General features: G+C 45.7%; 1 long non-coding RNA gene across 1 annotated transcript; it reads left to right on the forward strand.

Annotated features, from left to right (window-relative positions):
• The first annotated feature begins 20369 nt into the window (after nt 1–20369).
• On the forward strand, nt 20370–23162 carry LOC116486561. Its single transcript, XR_004252976.1, has 3 exons — nt 20370–20433; nt 22171–22396; nt 23133–23162. It is a non-coding gene; the product is annotated as an uncharacterized LOC116486561 (long non-coding RNA).
• The last annotated feature ends 610 nt before the right edge of the window (nt 23163–23772 follow it).

The raw sequence follows: 23772 nt of genomic DNA on the forward strand, positions 1-23772 counted from the left end.
GAGCAGGTATGCTCACATCTCTTTTAGAAGTAGATGAAATACTCTTTCTTTGAAATGCTCTTTCTCAACAGAGTTTTTTCCCCTACAAGCTGGGAACTTCAGCAGCTTCTTTTAGCCCTTTTAAATTATAGTTTCTTTCTATGGTTCAGAAAGTTCCTGCTTTTCCAGAAGAATGATAATGGTTCCACGATACACTGTTCTTGTAGCACAGCCTTCCTAAAAATACCACTGGAAAAGACAGTTTTCGAATAGAAAGCCCCCCTGTCCCACCCAAATCAGAGCCCGCAGCTTGTGGGTTTGCTTCATATGTTCAGGATCCACCCAATGTGCCTCAAATATAATTTTTGTGTGTTCTCAATTAGTGGCCTACCAAATGTCTGGGAAAGGCCATTTTGGTCTTCAGCCCAACAATCTAATCCAGTACCTTTCTTCTTAAAAATAAATCAAAATAATGTTTGTAATTTTGGCCACTCTCAGCTTGTAGAACACAGGAAATAATAGAAAACATCTCTTAACTACCATGCATGTTTTATGGCATATATTTCTGACTGTGGCATGGAAATTTGTCTTCCTGCTATCGTTCATTTCATTTATACTAGACCTGTATAAACTTGAACTTCTGTCATACACGGCTCAATCTCATTTGAGTTTCAGGGACAGTGGCAAACAGAAGCAGGAAGAATACCTGAAGACCATCCCTCACTTCGCCTGTCTCTGGTACAATGCACTCATTTGGGCTGTCAGATGAAACCAATAGTCATCCTTTAGATCTGAAATCTTGATCAGAGAAATGAAAACGGAGAAAAGGCTTTCCACTTGCCATGGAGGATTTGATTGTGTCCTCACATATATTTAGTGTAGTGACTTATCCCTGCAAAGCCCAAAAAGAGAACAAATGGTATGCGCTGCTTATGGATAGTATAGTAGCATGATTGCAAAATTTACAGGAACACCAGCTTTATTTCTGTGTGTTATTAGTCTTTATAACTAGCAAGCTGTTAAGAATTAGTGCATCATCTTTTTCTTTACACCACGTTTATGCCCTTATGTTAAAATCACATCTGAATGGACAGCTGTGAGATCAAACTAATTGTTTGAGATCAAACTGAGTTTTCAGATAGACATACAAAAGTGATGACTCTGTAAAGAGAAGTTCCTCACCTGAAAGTCACCTTTAGCCTTAAGTCAGCACAACTTGCACTGCAAACTCTTGGGACCAAGCTCAGCTGAGGTGAAGAAATGTGTCAGGGGAGTGCTTTTGTGGTACTGCATGAACATATGGATGCAGTAAAAGTGGCCAGGCACCGTGCTGTGGATTTGATGTGTGACTCTGAGCATATCAGTGCAGGCTCTGATCTTCAGAGGACATTGGGGAGAACCAGAGCACAGATCTTTTACAAGAGTACAAGGATTGTATGTAGATGTATATAAAATCCATTGTATGTAAATAGAACTCTTCTTAGACTGATGAACATGGAGTAAAAATTGGCAAGCAGTCAGACATGTGAGCACATCTTCCTCCTCCATTAGCCCACAGTCTTGGTCTTGCTTGCAATTTTAGACCATCCTTTCTCCAGTCCCACCACGGATCTATACAGAAATTAATTTGAATGTGTGGTATTCTGTGGAAGACTGCAACTTAAATTTCAAGGGAATGAATGACAGTAAGGGTAGAGTTGTGGTTTATGCACTCCAGAGATGCAGGTTTATTTCTTTACAGCATCCTGTAAAGATGGACACATCACAGAGTGTGCTGCTGAGTGATTCAGCTTTCCAGCTCCTAAGATAAAGATGCTATTTCAAAGATATTGGAATATTGTAGTGGTTTGACATTTTGTGAGTTTTTAAAATGTCTCCCTTGGATTTAATTCTCTAAATTGATGGTTAAACCACAGACCTAGATAAGAAAGAGATTTGAAGTAAGAAAAACAATGTAGAGCGCATCAGAAGTTGAAACCAATTCACACAAGCCTCAGAAGAAATAAAGGGAGAAGGTAAAAATACCAATCCCATACATCCTAGAATTTTGTGATAGATCTGTGAGGATTTTTAAGTCATAAAGGACTCACTGTCAAATGTCTGGCACTTTGGAGATTTCCTTTCATGAAAGGGCAAACGTTTTGTATAGTCTGTTTACAGTATCACAGTGAGGAAACACTCAAATAGAGGTAAATAGAAAAGTTGGTACTTCGACTTTGGAGTCTTCTAAAATTCCCAGGGATTCAAGGAAAGAAGATGATCAAACAGTTTACTCTGCTGCAGTATCCTTGGCCACCTGGAATATATCACATAACAGTGTGACATTGCTCCGGATTACTTTGGTAATCCAATAAATGTGAATTCAACCCTGGGGAAATATAACTGTGTAAAAATGTAATTATTGGCTTATAAAAATCATACTTTCCTCATGTTCTATTGCTTTCCCAAGAGAAATTTATTACCTTTGGGACTGAAAGCTATATGGGTGTGTGTTTCCTACATCCATCATTACAATGCATACAGTCTACTGCCACTTCTCCCTGCTAGTACAAGATGCTCGATTCTGAGGTCCCCTTACAGTAGCAATTCCAGTGAAATCCGGGTAGTTATGTCAAACAAAATCCATATGGATTTAGATGAGAATCAGAGCTATTAAAACAATTTTATTTTAGTATTATTCCTGCTCTCTACCTTACACATAAGTCCAAAATTCATCTTTCCATGGAGATACATTGGCTGTAGTAGACCTATAGCAGTTTACACTAGGCAAAGACCAGAATGTGCATCTTTAAAACTGGCAAAAAGACCTTGAGTGAAATATGTTACAAAGAATGTGCTTTCATGTGGTAAGGATTTTTCTTCACCCTTCCAGGAATGAAGTGCAAATCAAAATCATTCAATAACCCTGAGGAGCCTTAACAAAATGATTGCTGTCACCTGTGTTGCTTGTAGGTAGATCCTAAGATTGAACAGACACTCCCTTTGCTTCATGGTGGACCTCACCTGCCCTGTCCTTCAGTGGTGGAGGAGTTTTTTTGACAGTAGTGAACCCCAATCAAAAGAAGAAACTGAGTCTTGTCTCCCCCTTCCCAATTCCCCCCCCCCACCCCCTACCCCCCACCCCCAAAACCCAAGTTTAGGGAGTGCACAGGCTAAGACACTTTTTGAGATCTGAGGCACTAAGAACATCTCTGCTCATGACACTGATGAGACTCATCTTCACCACTTGAGTGAGGGTGAATGGGTCTCAATTTTTGATTTCTTGGGTGAAAAAGCACTAAAGTCTATTTCATTCTGACAAAGAGTGGAAAGAGGTTGAAATCTCCTGTTTGGGGCATGCATGGCAAGGTGTTGGTAGCCAGGCTTGTGAGGCAAGGCTGGAGCAGCCTGTGGCAGACACAGCTGCTCCCAGGTGGCTCCAATGTCCCCACCCCAGGTGGTGGTGCTCTGAACCAACCAGAGGAGTCTGTGATGCTTCTGTGAAAACAGATTTTAAAAAGGTTGGCAAAAGCTGAGAGAGAGAGAGAAGGAACAAGGCCAAAAGAGTAGGAGGTGATGTATTGAATTGGTAATGCCCCTGAAGGGCCTGTGGCCCATGGAAATCTCAAACCAGAGCAGGTAGCCCCCAGAGAGACTGCAGCCTGTGGAGAGACAATGCTGGGGCTTAGGGGAAGAGTGAGGGGGGAAGGAGCAGCAGAAGAAAAGAATGAGAAACAAGTAGTGTCAGAGAGGAACCACTGCACCACAAACCATGAGGTGGCCCCCGTCACCTCACTGAAGTGAACAAGTGTAACCTGCAGCAATAACAAGAGGAGAGGTATCTGGAGTGAAGTCAAGCCTGAGAAAGGTATTTTCCCAAGTGTTTAAATGTTTTTCTTCTTTGTTTCCCCAAATGAGTAATTAAGTCTTTATGTTAATTGGCAGTAAATTAAAATAATCCCCTAAGTTTAGTCTATTTTGCCTGCAACAGTCTTTGCAGGCAACAGTAAGTGTTCTGCCACTCTTTATTTCCACCCAACAGCTTCCTGGTTCTGGTTTTTTCCTATTCTCTCCCTTCCCACTGGGGAGGGCAAGCAAGTGGCTGGGTGTGTGTGCTGCTGGCTGGGGCCAGCCCACCACACCTCCATGTCTGTGGCATGAGAAAAGCCATTCCTCTCCTCTCCTCTCTGACTGATGAAGTAGCTAGCGGGGTAACAGCGTTTGAAATGGCTGCCTCAAGCTGCCGTGGAGTCTCACCTTCAGGGATTTTAAGGGTCAGTGAGCGAACTGTCAGTCAGGAATTATGTTGTTACCTGGGTGAGGTAGAGGAATAGGCAGTCATCCTAATTCCTATGACTGCATGGCAGAGACTGCTGTGTATGCAATGTGCTGGTTACCACTGATCTGATCACTCAGAAATGGCCACCCTCACGGTTATGAACACCCACAAGTGAATCATTCACTTTTATTATGAAGAAACGCTTTCAAAAATCAGTTTTCAAATAATACCATTCTTATTTCATCGTACCTTATACAAGACAAATTCAGGGGTGCTTTTTAAACAGCTCTACAATAATCTCTCAGGAAAATTGTTGTCCGTCTTAGCTCATTGCTCAGTCAGCAGAAACACAGACACCACGGGGCTGAGTGCTTTCTGCAGTGCAAGCAGGACTTGGCAAAATTAGGATAATTCAGACAGAAGTCCAGAAATGATTCTGAGAGGAAAAACAAAACAAACAACAACAAAACACTGAAACTTCCCAGAATTTTTTTTAATTGGTTTGTTGGTTGGTTTTTGGTTTGGTTTAGTTTGTTTGTGAGTAGTTTTTTTGGTCTTTCTTACTGACTAGAAGTGTAAATTGGCTGTCCAAAAGAAGAATGTCAGTTTGCATTCCTCTCATGTTGCCCAGCCAGAATATTCTGGACTTTTCCACCAAGTCAGTAGGGTTGAAAAGAATTAGCTCCTAAAAACCTCTTACCATCCGTTCCCTTCTGGCATTTTCTGTTCATCGCTTGGACCGTATAGTTGGAGTGAGGTCACTCCAGACCTAGCACGCTGGGGTCCTGGCATATGAGTGTAATTCTTTTGCTAAAACAACTAATCATGATCCTTAAAGAAAAAGAACTTATTGCATCTATTTTTCAAATAAGCAAAGAAAAAAGAAATGCAAAATTAAAAAAGAAGGTGACAACAACATCAACTACTTGCAGTTTTCCTTTCTGCAAAAATTCTCATAAATATCCTCTTTAGGATCTGGGGGGATAGGAAGTCTTCAGTAAGTTGGTTTTTTGTTGTTGTTGTTTTTTGATGTTGTTTTTTTTTTTGATGCTGTTGGTTTTTTTTGGTCTGCCTTATTTTTATTGCAATACTTCACGTGAGTGTATCAGCGGTGTATCCTTGCACAGAGAGCATCAGGCAGCCATTGGTAACTGATGCTGCTCCTCAGAGTCCTGCATACCCGGGGGGTTGTGATGGGGAGCTGAGGATAGCTCTGTCACAGATGAACCTGTCGTCTAATTGAGAGCATTGTTCTGTGCTATATAAATTCTTTAACCACTCGGGAGTTTTATTCTTGAGTTTTTGTGTTTGTTTTTTTTTTTTTTCTCTCAAAAATAGTTTTCTTTAAATGTTCGTGCCTCATTTAACAGCAATTACTGCTAATATACTTCCATGGCATAACATTTTAATGTACATTTAGCTTGACTGCATAATGATGCAGGGATCTGAATTGGAAGTATTGCTGTGGGAATCCACATTAAACTGTGGAAGTAAGATCCTACACTTTGTCTATTGTGAATCAAAGGGGCTCCTGAGACCTGCCACCTTATCCTCCAGCTATGCTCAGTGTTGTAAAAGCCAGATAAACCACAAGATATAACTGAATCTGTCAAAAGCTGAATTCTTGCTGCCAAATGGTGGCGGGAGCATTGCAGGCACCACCAGCATTTTTGTCAGAAAGGTCTCATTGGTAAAGCAGAAAGTCCTGCAGTGCAGCAACTGCCAAGCTTACCTCCCATTCCACGCCATCTTTCTGCCTCTTTTTTAAGAAAGTAAATGGGGCTTCTTTCCACCTGTCCTCACACTGACCCTTGCCACCTATGTTAGCAGCTGGACCTCCCAAAAAGCTGCTCTTTCTGCTTCTACTGTGGCTGTGCTGTTTCTTTTAGCAGCACATCGTATCCAGATGCCTTCATCTCCCTCCTCAAGCGCCAATCCTAGGGCTGCCATCTGCCACACAACCAACGTTTTCCTAGCAGTTTCGGATGTTTGCAGGCTAACAAAGCCCAGCACAGCTCTGAAGCAAATATATCTCTGATGCTATTTCAGCTCAAAATTCAGTGTTTTCTCCCTCCCACCCTGACAGCCTCTGGGGACAGCGAGGGCCCGAGGGATGTGGGTTGTGAACCAGGACACTCCAGCCAGACCTGTCACACCGCAGCGCAGTGTGTGACTGTGATGCACTCAGGCCCTGGGTGACAAGCACAAATCCGAGGGACGGCTGAGCCCCATGGCTGGGCAGGCTGGTGCCAGGTGCCCCAGCCACGTGCTGGGATGGGATTGCAGAGCTTCACGTGCCCCGAGCAGAGGGGTGCCCTGGCTTTATCGCTGCCTCAAACACACCAGCAAGGTTTTTCAATATTCTTTTCCAAAAACTGCATCAAAAATCATATGAGAGATGAGGGTAGGGAGTGGATACTTGTTGCATTTTCCTATTTTCACTCGTGAGATTAAGGAACTGCTGTTTTGTCCTTTTCTCCCTGAAGAACGTTTCACCAGTGCCCAGGTGCACTTTAAGGAAAGGGGGAGAAGCAAAGAGCCAAGGCATCAGCGCCAGGCAGACTGCAAGGTATGGTAAAGCTGACTTAAGTGAAGGGAGGCTTCTTGCCCATACCATTGAGATCTATAATGCCCAGACATTAGGTCACCTTGGCCTCTCTTAAGGAAAAGCATGTGTTCAGGGAAAGCAGATTGTCTTGGCTGTCAGTTCCTGATTTAGCCCTTATTCAGTATTTTCTTTTGAATTTGGCTACCCTAGCCAAGCCCTGCTTGGATGATTGGCATTTTTATAGGAGAGTAGCAAATAGCAGATGACAAATGATTTACATCTCCTGCAGATTCATGAAGCTTAGGATTTATAAACATTTTCATGACTATGCCACAGCTATATAAATGTTTCCAACCAAAGAAAAACAGAAGCTCCCAAGGTGCAAAGATCTCTGGATAAGTTTGTTATTCCAGAAATTTGTTGTGTTTTTCCAGAAATTCCAGAAGTTTGTTGTGTTTTTTTGTTTGTTTGTTTTTTATGGAACCAGCTCCAGCACTTGATGTGTCTCTTATCCTTTTGTCTATCCCTTTACTTTTTCTCTTCCATTGCCCACTTCTTTTTGTTTATCCCCCTGCTTGCCTAGGTGTTTTCACCCTTATGAGCTTTAATTTCAGTCATGTAGAGGTTTCTCATTGTATGTTGGCATGCAGAGAGCTTATGGATGCACTCAATTGACTGTGAGCCTCCCTTTTCATATCACCTTGGTCCTCTGCTAATCAAATTCTCTGCAACCTCCTCAAAGCAAGGTGGTTAGCTTCACCATTGAAATTCATGAGTGAACATTTAATCTCATTTAGTGGTCAAAATGGGAGGGCAGAGGTGCCAGCGTGGAAATACTCAGGTCGTCATATGATGTTATTGCTTAGCTGTAGGAAGCATCAGTGTATTTTATGAGGTGTCCCTAAGGCTTGCCAGCCTTCTCTACTCCAGGATTGTGCCCTTGCTGAGCTCCTGATGTTCTGGTCTAGCAGACTGCCCCCAGTGTAGAAGCTGGGATGGGAGCTATACCCTGGCTTTACTGTCAGGCCCTGTGGCTACTGTTACTAAAATCTGAGTAAAATGTCAGATTAACGGCTGGTGGGAAACTCCTTCACCATGCTGACTTCTTGGAAATACATTTCCACCCAAAGCAAACAACCCCCCTCTTCAGACAGCTGTGAGCCTCTGTGTGAATGCCCTGCTTGGAAGCAGGCTGTGGGATGAAGACGGGATTGAGACCGTCGGGTGTCATCGCATTCTGGTTGCACAACCCTGCACCGCCTCCTCTCATGCTGCCCTGGCTGCTGCTGGGAACCATGCACGGGGGAATCACCTCGCTCAGGTGTGTGTGCCAGAGCCTGAGCAGGACTGCTGTCAGAAGGGTGAAATGTTTTGTCCCCAGCACGTGGAATCGCCAGGGAACTTGCTGCTGGAGCCTGGTCTCCCACAGCCGTCACCCTAGAGCTTCCCTCTCCGGCTGCCAAAAAGCATCCTGAAGCCAAGGAAAGCTACTTGGAGGCCCATCGCTGGCTGCCACGCTGCCAGCAGTGTCTGCTCAGAGCTCCCTGTTGTCTCCTCAGGTAAAAACTGAGAGCAATACCCACCAAAATAAGCTTCCAAAGCTCTTTTCCAGAGAGAGGAATACCCGTCTTTCAGAGCTGTTTCTTCCATATGTGTGAACTAGGAGCAAGCAGTGAGTTACTAAAGTGCGTGTGAGTGTGCACATACACGCGTATGTGCATCATAAAGAGATTTTGGTTTGAAACTGCAGTAAGGCATGTTTGCCAGCACATAAATTAAAAGCAAGGAGCTATATTAAGCAGGAGAGTCAGCACAGAGACCTGCAGGGAAACACGGGTCTCTCATTTGAGTGAGAAAGCATCTGCTGTCTGCTGAAAGCAGCTTCCTCGCGCCTTCTCTTCTAACACAAATTTTCTGTCTTTAAAGCCAAGCCTTTCCCCACAAGGATTTGCTAAAAGGGTGAAAATGCGCGGGGAGCATTCCTCCTGCAGCAGTGCTGCTGGAGCCTAATCACCTTAGCTGACCTCAGGTGTCCCCATGCTCCAGCTCTGTATCTCAGCTCGTTTTCCAGGAGCCACTGAACCTAATTACAGAGGAGAAGACAGCCCCAGACTGGAGCAGGTGATGAAGCAAGGGAGGGTGGACAACACATGCATCCCCCGTGTGTCCTCATGCGTTACTTCTCCAGGATTAAACAACTCTCTCTCACCGTGGGAAGGGCAAGGTCTGCCTGTGGGAGCACAGGAGAGACAAGTGGAGGAACAATGGCTCTGAAACACAGCTCTGCTTTCCCGGCAGCCTCCACCACTGCCTGGGGCACCCTCAAGCAGCCTTGGAGGCCAATTCCTATGGGTGGAGTTAAAAAGGCCCTGAAAAAATGATGGGGAATGGATTTCCTGCACAGGGATCAGGGCAGCAGCAGGACTGGGCTGAAGGAAGGATGACAGCTGTGGAAAACTGTGAATGATTATGAAGAAAGGAAACTTTTTTCTTTAATTCTTGTTGCAGAAAAAAAAAAAATAAGAGGACATCCACTAAAGGAACCTAATCAAGTTTGCTTTCCTGATTTTTCTTGAGTAGCCCTTGGAACATAAGGAGGGCAGGAGAGAGGATGAAATCCTCTGTCAGTAATGCTTTAGAAACCCCTTGCTATGTAACAAAAGAAAAAATATATCTACATAAAAGGGGGCAAATCCCCATCTAGGTCATATATGTGCCAGTAACTTTCAGGAATTGAAAAGAAACTTCTTCAAAAGGCAACTTAACAAGTAAAAATTCTCCACAATAGATTTTTGCTACCTTTTTAAAGAAATGCTTCTTTTAGTTACTCTTGGAAAAAAAAAAAAAAAAAAAAAAAACAGTCCCAAAAGAAGGGCAGTAAGGGCCAGTATGACAATAGCACTATTTCAGACATTTCTGAAAGCGTATCACTGATGAATGATACAAAACACTTTCACTGAAGTGTAAGCCAGGCTGTTGGCCTGCTTTCTGGTAAGATGTGTGTGTGTAATCTGCATTCCTGCCTCTTGCAGGAGAGCTGTGATGAACTACTTCAGTCACTGCTGCACGCGGTTTTGAAGTTACACGAAGGGAGAATTACACTTTTTTTTTCTCCTGCTGAAAGAGGAAGGGGATCTTCCCATGGACTTCATCCCAATTTTTTCTTTGAGTAGAGCTGCAAGCAGTTTTTCGTAGCAACACGCTGCTCAGTTGCAGAAATCCTGTCATTTTGCTGGGGAGGGAGCCAGCCAGTACTCAGCGGGAATACTGATGGTGTTCCCCTACCCTCCTGCCCTGTCTCCTCATGTTGCACTGCGTCATGTGCAGCAGGTCCTGGAGGGCACTGGGGCCAGACATCTCTCCAGACCTACTTGCCTTCTCACCTGGAGCCCAACCAAGCCTCCCGAGTGTTTATTTGTGCAGTGGGCTTTTTCCAGCACGGCTGTTTTCAGAACAAACACCTCTGCTTCCCAGCTGAAATGCTGGGTGCCATCTCACATGCTCCCTCCTCTTCTCCTGGGTGGTCCTGTCCAGGGAGCCCTCGCCCCTTCCCGACGAAGCTTGGGTGACACCACGTGTTGTACTGACAGAAGGCTTTGGCTTCAATAAATGTGCAAAACATGAGGTGTTTTCATTTCTCCAAGTGTCCTAGCTTGCTGTGACATTCAGGCACTGTATGGTACAAATGATTAGGATGTCTGACTGCTGTACGACAGGCAGGGGAAAGCACAACTACAATGTACAAGTTAATAACAGAAGTCCTGACCACACCGGAGAGCGCCTGACGAGGAGATGTGACTGTATTCCTGAAAAACTGCAGCGCAGTGTCTATAGAAAGCCTTGCAGCAACTGCCCTGGGAGCTCGTCTCTTCACATCTGCTTTTCAGGTCTGGCTCACTTCAGACCTCTGGACAAAGCACGTAAATCACCAAATACACAGAACAGGATTTTTGAAGAAAAGGGTTTGGGCGGGGGGTGCGTGTCATTCTGCAAGGCCTGACCTCCCTCTCAGCTCTCCCATGCCCGTTGGATCTGCGCATCCCTCCCGGCATGCAAGCAGGCCTGGAGGACCTCAAGGTCTTGGCACAGCTCTCCTGTCACTCACCCTGCCGGCTGCCAGCACCCCCAGGGGCTCAGGGACAGCTCTGAGGAGCAAGAGGATGTCACACAAGCAGCAGAAAGACTCAAGTAGAGGAAAAAAGACCGTCTTCTCTTTAGTTTCACAGGGTAAAGGATGCAGAATTACTCTGACCACAAACACCGTAGAGGAAAAAAGTGCTAATTGCATGACTTGTTGTTGATAAATTTGTCTGAACTCCCTGTATGCCTTAAGACCTTTTCCTTCAGAGAGGCAGACAACTCGAAGATCTTCTCATACTGCCCAAAATTTGAAGCCTGGCTGCTCTGGCTGTGGGGGCACCCCATCAGGTAACCCACTCCAGCCAGCCCCGTGCTTTTTATATGTGGGGTTTATTCAGCAACCCCGTAACATTCTGGCTGCTGTTCCAACGTGTCCACTTCTGAGAAAGATCTGAGAAAGTCCCCATCACGGGGACCCATCATGGTCTTGGACCTTGAGATAATTCACGAAGGGAATTTTCTTCCCGATGCCTTTGAAGGCCCAATTCTGCCGAAACAGTACGGACAGTTTTTCCCCCTCTAACTCCCGCACACTGCGGATGTTCTGACCTCTGCTGGCAGCAGGCGGGAATTACTGGAATTGTGCTAATCGGCGTTAAAACGGCCAGAAAAAGAAACACATCGGCCAGCATCGGTGTGAGTGTCGGTAAAAATAACATTTTAAAGCAGTAAAGCAGTTGGGTAAATCGACAGCTTTTCTTTTTTTTAATAGAAAAGAAAAAAAAGATCAATAAAATATTATTTTCTGTGAATTTTGAAGAAGAAGAAGGGTATGAAGAGTGAAGGATAAGGGAAACATGCCTGAAATTTTCAAAGAAACTTGGATGCTTCAGCAGCACTGTGCTGATGAGGGACATGACTCTGGCAGGAGACGTGTAAGCAAACCCAGAGTCCCTCATCTGGGTTTGTCCCCAGCAGCTTAAAATGACTGTCTTTATTAAATATTTCAGCAAATTCTAACCTGGATCACAATAACGAACGTTTGGCCATTTTCTCCCCTGTGAAAGTCAGCTGGCACCAGCTCTTGCTGGGGCTCCTGCTGCCCACGCAGCCCTTCACAGCCCTTGCCCAGCCACCCCTGCTTTGGGACAGCTTTGGGGGCATTTGCCTGCACCAGCTCCTTCCTGAGGGTGCTGTGACCCCCAGGGTCTCCCCTTGCCCATGAACTTGTCCTTCCTAAGAGAAAAGAGCTTCCTCCATGATCCAGAAAGACACATCATAAATGCTATTTGAACTGTCCTGAGCTCTGTGCTCTGCCAGGCTAGCCTACAGGTTGCTGCAGTTAATGTATACAATTCCCTATAACTGCATGAGCTGCCTCTTTAATCTGCTGGATCAGACCCACCTTGTTGCTCTGAAGCAGATATGCATAGTAGGCTGACGAGAAACAGCTGAAATGTCATTGTTTGTGCCTAGCGGGCCTAAACGCAGGTTTCTGTAAGAGTTTCCAGAAAATTTCAAGCCATTTAATTGATGACACTTTGTTAAAATCACTAACCAACATTTTCTGCTTATCATAAATGCAAGGTAAAAATGCTTCAGATGCTCTCTCAATTTTAGAACAAATCTGCAGGGATAATGATTTGTCTGGCACCGCTACAAAATGCTGAAAATGTCAAATGCAATGACTTGCGTGTATGCGAAAAGTCTACAATTATGAAGCGGGGTCATTTTTCGCTGGAAAGCACCAATTGCCTCTGAATAAATAGAAGACATTCCTTCACCTCCATAGCACTGGGTAGCACACATTATTAAGAGGTATGTTAAAAAATAAATAAAAAATAAAAATCTGCAAGCTTTAAAATAGGTGGATGCTACTTTTTTGGATGTAAGTAACAAAAACCTTTGCAGAAATGATTTAGAGACTACCAAGACCAGACCTGTAAGTTATTGACTGGCTTTTGGAAGCGTGCTTCTACTTCTCTGAATTTCTCAATCTTCTCATGGAGCTTAAATACCTGGCAAGTCTGCCTCAGGCCCGGTGACCACAGAAATTTCTAATAAATAAACAAACTGCTTGCATTTTGTCAGCTTTGGGCCTGCAAGAAGACATCCTTGGCTTTCAGGAAGTCTGTCAGGTGACACTTGGACATACAATGAAACTCAGCAAATGCTGCTTGTATTGTGTGGTATTTCCTTTGATTCCCTGAGCTTGAATAAATGAATTACTATTTTTCTTCAGAAAACGGAACAAAAACTAAGTAAGAGGCAAGTGGCGGTGCTTCCTTTGTAATGAAGTCTTCCTTTTGTGCTTTTTAGACCAGCTCTATTTCCAAATACCCGTTCTGCAGAAGCTTTAAAGGCCTCATCTTCTAACAATGCAGTGTCCTCGTTGAGGCTGACCTGCGGCGGACCTCTATTTACCAAACAGAAAGATGCTAATTATTTCGTGTATCGGCCTTAACATGATTACAGCGAGCATGGACACTGTTTGTTGTTATAGCAATCTGAATTAAATTATGCTTGTGCCAGCACAATTAGGATCACCCCACGAGTTTACTGGGCTGGTATTTTAGCATGGCATTTCAGAAGCTTGATGAAAACAATGACAATTTCACTTTTGCACTGGCTAGAGCATGCAGGCCAACTGACTGAAAAGGAAAAAAAAAGAAATTTCTTTAACAAATCCAGAGTAGGGTGTGCTGGTTTTTGTGTAAATCCCAAAGATGGTTTTCCTACCCCTCTGAGCATTATAATGCATACTCATTAAAAAAAAAAAAAAGAAAAAAAAAAAAAAAAAAAAGCAACTGGAGTTAAAAAATCTAAACTTACACCAGGCCTTCCTTATTAAATGAATGCCTTTGCACCGTGGAAACCATCACTATATTCAAGCTTTTTGACAGCAACGAGGTAACAAAGCAAAAGAGCCATGGCTGGGCACTCCGGTGGATAGCATATGGGTGCACCTCTGAGGCAGGGGCTGCAGGGGTCCCCCCAGGTGACAGGGCATTTTGGGAAGGCAGATGGAAAGACAAATCTTGCAGGGTGGCCGGACCTGCCCGGGCCTGGTTCCTGCCCTGAAGAGCCCCAGCTACTTCCCATGGACTCCTTCCCAAAGGACATTTAAGCACGACCCACTAAAGCAGCGTGTTGTATCAGAAGGGAATGATGCCAGGCCAGCCTCAGCCAAAAGCTGGGAGCTACCCCAGCTGCCCGGTCATCCAGATCAGCAGGGGCTGGGGGTGCTACGCTGGGGGGGGTTGACCTTGGTGGGACCTCAGGTGCCCACCTTGCTGCTCTCCCACTCTCTTCTCAGCAAGACTGGGGTAGAAAATGTGATGAAACAGCTTGTGAGCTGTGATAAGGGGAGGGAGATACTTCAGCAGTTACCATCACGGACAAAACAGACTTGGATTGCGGAAGATTAATTCAATTTATTGCCAGTTAATAATAGAGTAAGCAAGAGGCATTGCAGTATTTCAAGCACTGCTCCCACACGGCTCCGTCCCACGGGGTCCATCCATCCCCGAGGAGCATGGGTCCCCCATGGCTGGGCGGCAGCTCCCCCCAGACCCCCTGCTCCTGCATGGGCTCCTCTCCATGGGCTGCAGCTCCGGCCTGGGGCCTGCTCCTGCGGGGGCTCTCCATGGGCCTCAGCCTCCTCCAGGCCACATCCACCTACTCCACTGGGGGCTCTTCCACGGGCTGCAGTGTGGAGATCTGCTCCGTGTGGGACCCATGGGCTGCAGGGGGACAGCCTGCTCCACCAGGGGCCTCTCCACAGGCCGCAGGGGAACTGCTGCTGCCTGCCTGGAGCACCTCCTGCCCTCCTGCTGCACTCACCTGGGGGCTGCAGGGCTGCAGCCTCATTTCTCACTCTCCCAGCTGCTGTTGGGCAGTGTTTTTCACCTTTTCTTGCTCTCACTGAGGCCCAACCAGCATCACTCACTGGTTCAGCTCTGGCCAGTGACATATTCTTTTTGGAGCCACCTGCAGCTGGCTCTGGTCTAATACAGGGCAGCTGCTGGGCTCTGCTCTCAGAGGCCTTCACTGCAGCCACCCTGCTACCAAAGCCTTGCCCCGTAAGGACAATATATATGTGCACCTCTAAGCAACAGGGGCCATAAACTCCTTTATTTTGCTATACGTTCCTCAGAGATGTAAAGTAGTCTGGGCTCTCCTGGCTGGACCAGCAGCAGCATGACGATGCTTGAGCTGTGCCAGAAATGAGGCCAGCAGCACTCTCAGCCAGAAGTCATGACCTTTGGTGGGAAGCAGGGCATGCCCAGCATTGCAAACCCTCTGCCAAACCTCATCAGACCTCCAAGCCATGCGCTACCACCCCCGTTCAGCATCACAGATGTGCAGATGTCTCGGCTCCACTCAGCGAGGATTTCTCAGAGGGCACCTCCACCACCAGCAGGCGCAGAGCAAGTGCTTCCCCCGCCTCCATCCTGCAACGAGACACCTACGCTGCCTCCAGGTTTTATTAGCTATTGTTGGCACCACGGCTGTGCGACTGGCTTTGTGTCTCTGTCCTGGGAGGCAAGGCTGCGCTATCAGTAGCTTTATTACATGAGGATGTTTGGGGAACAGCCAGCGAAGGTGAAGGAGTGTATCCTGCCTCCTTTCTGCTGTTTTGGAGGAAATTTTGTCAGAAGCTTCCTGAGGGCCCAGCAGCGCGTGCAGGAGCTGGAGCTCCCAAAGGAGGAGATGTGCCTGCACGCTGCTCATGACTGGCTGTGCTCCCAGACAGCTGTCCCACGGGGTGAGAGCCAGGGGGGCATCCCTGCCACACAGCCCCACACCCAGCCCCTGATCGCTGCAGGGAGACCCAGGGCAGTCCTGACAGGTGCTGGCAGGGGAGGGATGTGTGGGGCCGTAGCAAACGATGCGCAGCTTGCCAAATCATAGAAATCCTCAGTGTGCTCAGGGGGAAAAGGTGTTCATTTTTCACAGGAACTCCAGCGTGAATAACTCAGACATGTGGTTCAGCTTCCCAAAGTGATGTTAGTCCTTCAGAGGTGCGATTCTCTTGGTGGCAGCAGCAAAGCAAGTGATGCATTTAAAGCCCGCGTGGTCAGTACGACAGGAGTCTCACCACAGCAGAAAATCACTCTGTCAGATACTTAGTGGGATGCCTGGCTTCCAGAAACACACAGTGAAGCAAAATGAGCTGAAATCTAGGCAAATGCATTGCAGCCAGCAGGATGACACACACGCTTTGAATAATGCAGGTGCTTAAGGAATTTGTGTAAGCAGGGAATGTAGTTTGCTTTTATTTCCAGCGCTTTGCATAATTTGATTTTCTTTATATATTGTGAAGTCAGAAATGAGCAATAGGGTCAATTCTACTGCACAGGCGAGAATCGCACATCTATCACATAGTTTCCAGAAATCCTCTTGGAAATTTCCTGAATATATGACCTTGTTAGCCAGGCCTTATATTCTCTAGGATTGTGGTAATCCACAAATGTGAAACAGCCTATGAGGGAACCAGTTCATGGGGAAATTCCCACACAGCTGAGCTCACTGATCTAAATGGTCTAAGACTGTCTTCAAAACTGTGAAAGGCTGCAATAACAACAGAGCAGCAAATGCAGCTCCCCTGGTTTTCACTATGTCCCACCCCTCTCACAAACAGTGGAGTGGACAAGGGAACATATATTTAAATTGTGCAATTGTAAGGTAACCACCAGCATTCATTAACCTGGGAATCAAACATTGTGGGAGGAAAATGTTGTGATCGTTAAGCAATATTTGCAGTTAGTCATAATGGGGCTGGCTAGGTATGCTTAATCAAGCCTCTTCCCCAAAATGTCCACCTGGACAGTGGTAGGACTAATGGTGGGGTAATGTCAGCAGGTTAGTGCTCAAGGGTGAGATTCACATCCTGTTTGATTCAGTTTTTGTTGAAAAACAGAGTCGGGAGATACCTTTTATTAGAAATGGGATCACAGCTTAAATGCATTCATGCAATCAGCTGTCAGTAAGCATCCTCTTCCATCCTCCTCTCTCTGTTTCACCTATGTGAGTGGTGCCTGCCCTGCTACAGGGCACATCCATAGCTGGCTGCAGGGCCAGGCCTGCCCCAGGAGGCTGCCGTATCACATGGGAAGCCCATACATCCTAGAAGAGCATCAGCAGCACCAACAAAACTGATTTTGCCCTTCATGGGGGTGATGACACCTCCTCTGATGTCTTCCCCCACCCTGTGTTAGTGGCACTACCCTCCTGGCAGTGCAAGCAAGGATACTCCTGGGTCCAAGCAGGCCCCAAACTCAGATTTCCAAGGTTTTAACTGCTCTGGATGATGGGTCTTCCCTGGATCCAAGCATTACCAGCTTAGAGCTGCCTGCTGTGCTTGGAGCAGCTGGTGGCCAAAGCCAGCCCTGTCCTCCAACAGCAGGAACCCACCACCAAGTCCAGCTCCTCAGTAACAACAGCAACTGGAGAGAAGAGAGTTAGAACAGCTGATTTTCTTTTCCTTACAACCCCAAAAACAGCAGAGTCTCCCCTCCCTCCCAGCAGCAGCATTTTCCCCAGGGGCTGCTGTGGGGGCGATGCAGCTGGGTGGCGGATCCACCTGCAGCGGGCGTCTTGGCACAGCGGCACAGGGGGTATCTTCTGCTGCCGGCAGCGACTGCGTTTCATCTAGGTTCAATCTATGGATCTTAATATAGATCTTTGTTACGTTGGACCGAGTGCAGTTCCCATGAAAGCTCTGCCTTTTGGAACAACGTTTCAATGAGTTTATTATAAGAGCACTCATCAAATTGCGGGGGGGTGGGGAGGAGCTATTTTAGGAACCATAACTGAACTCATGATATTTAGCATAGAGTGCTCCTATAGGCACCTCGAAATTTAAAAACGAGGGATAAAAGTTAGGAATCGGGCTTCGGTAAGGACAAATGCTAACCTCAGCATGATGTTCGGCAGCTCCCCGTGGCCAGTGAAGACAAGGCAGTGTACAGCCAGCCGTGTGGACTTATGGAGCAGCCCTTACAAGCTGAGCTCCTCTGTGGGGCACGGACTAAGTGCAATAGAAGAGTTTGTGGAACTAACATGACACAGACGGTGAGGAAAGGGTACCCGTGACAGTCTGGCTTCCTTTTCACACCGGCAGGGCAATTTGTTTGAAGCGAAGGAATGAAACCAGGTTATTTCTGCGAAGGCCTCCCAATAGCAGCACGGTCTGAATGCCGGTGCTGTGAGTACAGCCGGGTGTCGTACACCCATTGGCCTTCTCCTGTTCGTGCCGAGTGTGAGACAAATTATTTACCTGCAATTCTGCTGTCAGCAGACGCGGAGGCCGTGTCTCAGGAATGGGAGCTTCCCTTGGCTGTTAACTCTTCTCCCCACTAGATGGCCTGGATCCCCACCCGTGGGTAGGGAAGCTTTCCTCTCCGCACATCGCTCAGCTGCACCCAGCCAGCCCTGGCGCTGCAGGATCCAGCCCACCCTGGGGAAAGGCGTTCGCTGCCAGCCCTGGGGGCACCACCGAGAGCGGTGGGCTGGGAACCCATCCTCTGCCTCCCGACCCTACGGTACGTGTCCTTCCACCTACGGCTGGCTGCCGACAAAGCGGTGCCGATCCTGAGCGTGTTTTGTTTTGTTTTGTTGTTTTGTTTTTCCAGGAAATTGTGTTGGGAAGCTCGCATTCTGCACTTAAAGGCAAGGTTTTGTAGCACGCAGATATTTCACCCACACGTTGCTGTTCCTTTCGTCACTGCGCAGGACTTTTATGCAGCTTTGAGCAGATCGACACGCTGCGCAACAGAAAGCAGGCTGCCTTCGCTCTGTGTGGATGTGCACGGACTCGCAGCTACCTAACACAGGGGACGGTCTTTTCCGACCTTTATGATTCTAATGCCCTTCTTGCATGAAAGAGGACAAAAATATACATGCACATACAAAAAAGTATCTCCTGCTACATTAATCTGTGAAAATAAGAGCAAGAGATGTGAGCTCCTCTTCGTGCCCCAATCAGAATAGGAGAAAACAGCCCAGTGTAAACATGCAGTGAGAGAGCAGGAAGAACTGGCACATTTCAGACAAAAAATGTCATCTGATCGGGAGTCAGGACCTCTGATGAAAAAAATGGGAGCAAAACAGCACGGCAGCAAAATCAATGTTTGTTTTAGCTCAAAGAACTTGAGTCCAGGTAACCTAGAAAAACTCACATTCCTGCCTTAAAACCAGAGACTTCATGCCTAGGAGAGGAATCCAGCACAGAGTGAAGGAAAAACTCTCCCGTTACAGATTTTACAGCATGACCATCTCTTTGCATTATGTCTGCACTGCTCTCAACTATGTCAAAATCATATAGCCTAAGGAATCCATGTCCTTATGGTGGAGACATAAAATATGCATATGCGTTATTAAAGTTGCATTAGTTTTGTTCAATCTTCAACACAAGACCTTGGAGGCATTGTTGCGTGGAAGAGCAAACACCAGTTTTGGTAGTTAAGGAGCATGAATGCTAATTCCCTCTCTGATACTCACCTAGCTTGAAACTTCAGCTCCGACACTTACACTGCAGTTTCCTTCCTTGTGAAGCAAGGAGGAAATAGCGCTGTGTTTGCCTCGCAGGGGTATCTTGAATTGTTAATGGCTGAACCCTGCTTTGAATGCATGAGGTTGGATGCTCAGCGGCTCTGCGTTTTTAAAACCTGTGTCTTTTTCACGAAGTCAGAGGGCTTTTTAGTGATTCATCTAGTTTTCCTTTGGTCATCTGTGCGACTGGCTGTGGAGCTGCTCCCAGCGGACAGGAGGAAGGGGCACAGAGCACGCTGCCTTTCAGAGGCACACCACAAGCACCCGTGCAGAACAGACCAGTGGTGCATCCTGCCCAGCGCGCATCGTGGGCAGTGGCCCCTGCAGCGTGCTTTGGAGGAAACGGTGGGCATCCCCTCACAATTCTACCCATCAGATGGTCAATATTATACTGTGGGGACAAGCTCTGCATCCCAACCTGCTCTGTCACACATGCCACGGCAGAAGGTTAATGATGCCTGGAAGGACCAGAATAGAAGTGGTTCCAGCAAATATCAGTATTCCTCCTTCCTGTACTATATGGATCTGCACCTTAGCACAGACCAAAGCCACTTCTGCAACTTCCTAGAAGTGCTATCCAGAAGTACCAAAATCCTCATGCTAGGCTGCACTGTCAATGCAATGTGCTCCCATTTCCCTTCAGTGCTCTGGAGAGCTTTGTCCCTCTTCTTCAGTGGTTAGCATGCCAATGCCTTGTCTGACTCACACATCCTGATAGAGCCATAGTTAAGTGCACTTCATGATGGTCAAGGAAGAAATACCACCACCTACAACCATCACCCATCCACAGCACTGGCCATTGCTATAGGATCTTTTTCTTTTAAGCTGCTGAAGAGATGAACATCGCAGGTCCATCCAAGACAGGCAGCTGGAAGGTTGATGTATCCTATCATGGCTACGCCGTGGAAAGGCTCAAGAATAGGAATAAAAGGTTGGATATTAAGGCAACAAAAGAGACTGTCTAATGTGAGCAGTCTGCTGTTAACCAGCACACAAGGAGCCTGAATGCAAGGTGAGTTGTTGTATAACCTCTGTGGAGCTGGTGTAGGACTGCAGCCTTTCACCCTCTCTAGCATGTGTGGCAGAGATCTCCTTTCTTCTTCAGTAATTAGAAGTGAGGCCTCAGAATAGAAAGCAATCAGGATAATACAGTTGCAGTCCTGATGTCAGGTGGGCATAACCCAGAGCACGAAGAAAGAAAGCAACAGCACATTGCATATGAAGAGTAGCAGTTCTCTGTGAAGTCATAGGACTGGTCAGTTGGTGGATTAACAATTTAACAATTTTAGCATCTGTTCCCACCAAACTGACTCTCCTGAGGGAAAGCAAAAACTAAAAGCTTGCTTTTTGCTTTTTTGTCTTTTTTTTTTTTCCTTCCTGAGAGAGACACACTCTGTGATGGGGGAGTTCTTAGCATCAAGTAAAGTATTGAACCATAAATGAAATATTGCTTTTCATGATCTCTCCCACACAACGAGAAATCCTCCAAGGCACCAAAAGGTGGTCACTGGAGAAATGCAGTCTGAGATAATACAGATACATGGATCAGGCTGGATGACTGACACAATTGTTTCCCACATTCTCATGAGGCTATGCTGTTGAAGTTTGGCATACTCATCCATACAGAAACAGAGCTGCATGCAAGCAGTCAGAGGAAAAGCAAATTTAATCTTTGACCTTTCTTTCTGAGATCATCAAAAGGTCAGCTTTTTTGTTAAATTTGGTTTCAAACACTTTTAAGCTGAGAATTTGGAATTCATCCTGGTCCTCAGATTATAGGGAAAAAAAAAAAAAAAAAAAAAAAAAAAAGGAAGAAAAACAACTTTAAAATTTCTATCACAAAAAGGTCATTAGTCTAACAATTTATCATTCTACTTCATTTTCCATCTGTGGGACATGTAGGACACAAAACTTCTAATTTGGAGAAATTAGGGTCATTTTAGGTCACTAGTTCAATTTATTGAGCTTTAGGCAAGACATCTCTCAAAGGGGAGCAAGCACGTCACTGATGGAGTCACTGATGCTGATTGTCATTGTAAGTTAACAGGTCAGCTGCAGTCAATTAATAAAATATAAGCAGGACCTGAGGTCCGTGCAAAGAGGAACCTCATCTTGGATGTGTCTGAGCACACATATCCACAGAAGCTTCCACAGTAAATAACGACTTGACATTTACATTACCATTTTATGTTAGGTTCCTCCTTAATAACACTAATTCAACAATGTGCTAGGACCCAGAACCTGAAAATCACTGACTTGTCTAATGAAGACTAAAAATCATTGGAAGAAAAGTGTCTTGAGGCACTATGGAAGGTGCTGTAGATGTCACATTTTCATTGAAATTTTCATGTGCTGAGTATCCAATATTAACATCCCTTTCTTCTCAAAAGCACACCAAGATCTTTTCTGACTGCAGTCCTTCTAAGAAGAGTTTCCAGAACTCAAGAATTCAGAAACAAGAATCCCGTGAAGTTTGTGAGGGATTTTGTTCCTGTAAACAACCTTACAGGGCAGGTGCTCAGAGGCTATGGCTAGTGGTTAGTAGTTAGACCTAAGTACTGAAGTCTCCACTGCTGTTAAGTTTCATGCAAAGTAAAACTGTGATAACAATCAGAGGACACAACAGAGCAGATAAAATGTCTCTATAATGCTGAGGAACAGCACAGTGATTGTGAAGGTGGTTTGGGTGAATGATTATGAATTTCTGCACCCAAAAGTACACACAAATAATCTATGTAAATCTTTAAAGCCCTCACAGGATCAAGTTTGAAGTGATCTAATATCAGGCTAACGCTTTCCTCTTGAGGAAGAGAATACACTGGTTCTGAGCAGAAGCTGTAGGCGAGCCTCAAGTCATCTCTTTCCAGCCAGTCACAACGGAGTGGGTCACCATCAAAGCTTCAGTTCCCCTTCCTCAAGTGTCCACCTAATAAAAGGCTATTTCTGGGACAGAGAAATGGAAAGAGCAGATGAATGTAAGTGTTCAGCATCTTTTATCTTCTGCAGATTCTCAGGCAGAACAAAAATGTCAGAGACAGGTTTAAACCCCCTAAGAAACTAGTACTTGAGTCAAAAGCCTGAGATGTTCTGAAATGTAACTCAGGTGAATTATCCTCAGCACACCTTGACAGAAAGTTGTCGCTTCTCTTTCACCTACTGAATTAATTCTGATTAGAAGTTGGATTGTCACAGGCTGGAAAAGCAAAACTTATTGAAGAAAAAGCTGGGAGGCCAAACGTCCTCTTCATCAGAACCCATGAAGTGTCCTTCTCTAATCCCAGCAGACGTTCGCTGCTGGCTTCCTAAAATATTCCTCCCCCAAATATCAAAATGCTATGCATTTGCTCTTGCAGCAGCTACTCCACAAAGGACATCACGTTGTCTGGCTTTCCTCTAAATTATCTCTACATGTTTGGCTTTTGACTGGGAGCTTCTCTGATCAGAGAGTGCTTGGCACATTTCTAGCATGTACTACTGATTAATTAATTGTAATCAAAGAGAGACCTGTAGGTACAGGCAGATTGCTTGCCTCCTTAGAGAAAACATTTCCTTTCTCACATCCACTGTCTTCAAATGAAACAAACCCCAACACGCCACCCTGCCTTTGTCATCGTTCTGTTAGAAAATTTACATTCAGGGGCTAAATGACGGGAAAAGCAGCGACGTGTCCCACCCAAGAGCCCTAACTCCCACCCCCTTCTCTGTTTCCAGCTGTGACTAGACTGAGCCTCACATCTGGACAGTCACCTGCATCGTCTAATCCAAGTGCAGAGAGAAGATACCTCTCTGAGCTATTAAAGATGAAACCTGGTGAGTTCCCTGCCATCTGTGGGCAGCACCAGCCTGGTGCTCCCCAGGAACAACCAAGAGCACTTGACTCAAAAACAGTTTCCCTCCCTAAAAACCTCTTAACGCTAATAGCAGAAAAACAAAACCTAGTAGGAAGGAACAAAAGGAAAGAGGCTGAGCGGATGGGTTTAGAGGAGACTCCTTTACAAGCTTATTTTGGCACCTATGTTAGCACAGAGTGCATCACAGGAGAAACTTACTCTGGAAATGAAACTTGACGAGTATTACCCCTCTTGGAAGGTTTTTGGTACAAAGGTACAATCGGGCTGAATGTCGATGTTCCTCAGAAAGCTGCCTACTTCTGAGGCAAGCCAATAAAAAAGGGGGGAGGGGAGGAAAAGGAAAAGGAAAAAAAGGGAAAGGGAGAGGGAGAGGGAGAGGGAGAGGGAAAGGAAAAGAAAAAGGAAAAGGAAAAGGAAAAGGAAAAGGAAAAGGAAAAGGAAAAGGAAAAGGAAAAGGAAAAGGAAAAGGAAAAGGAAAAGGAAAAGGGGAAAAAGAAAAA

This window comes from Aythya fuligula, chromosome 1 (genome assembly GCF_009819795.1).
Source record: "Aythya fuligula isolate bAytFul2 chromosome 1, bAytFul2.pri, whole genome shotgun sequence".
In the NCBI taxonomy this organism is placed as follows: Eukaryota; Metazoa; Chordata; class Aves; order Anseriformes; family Anatidae; genus Aythya; species Aythya fuligula.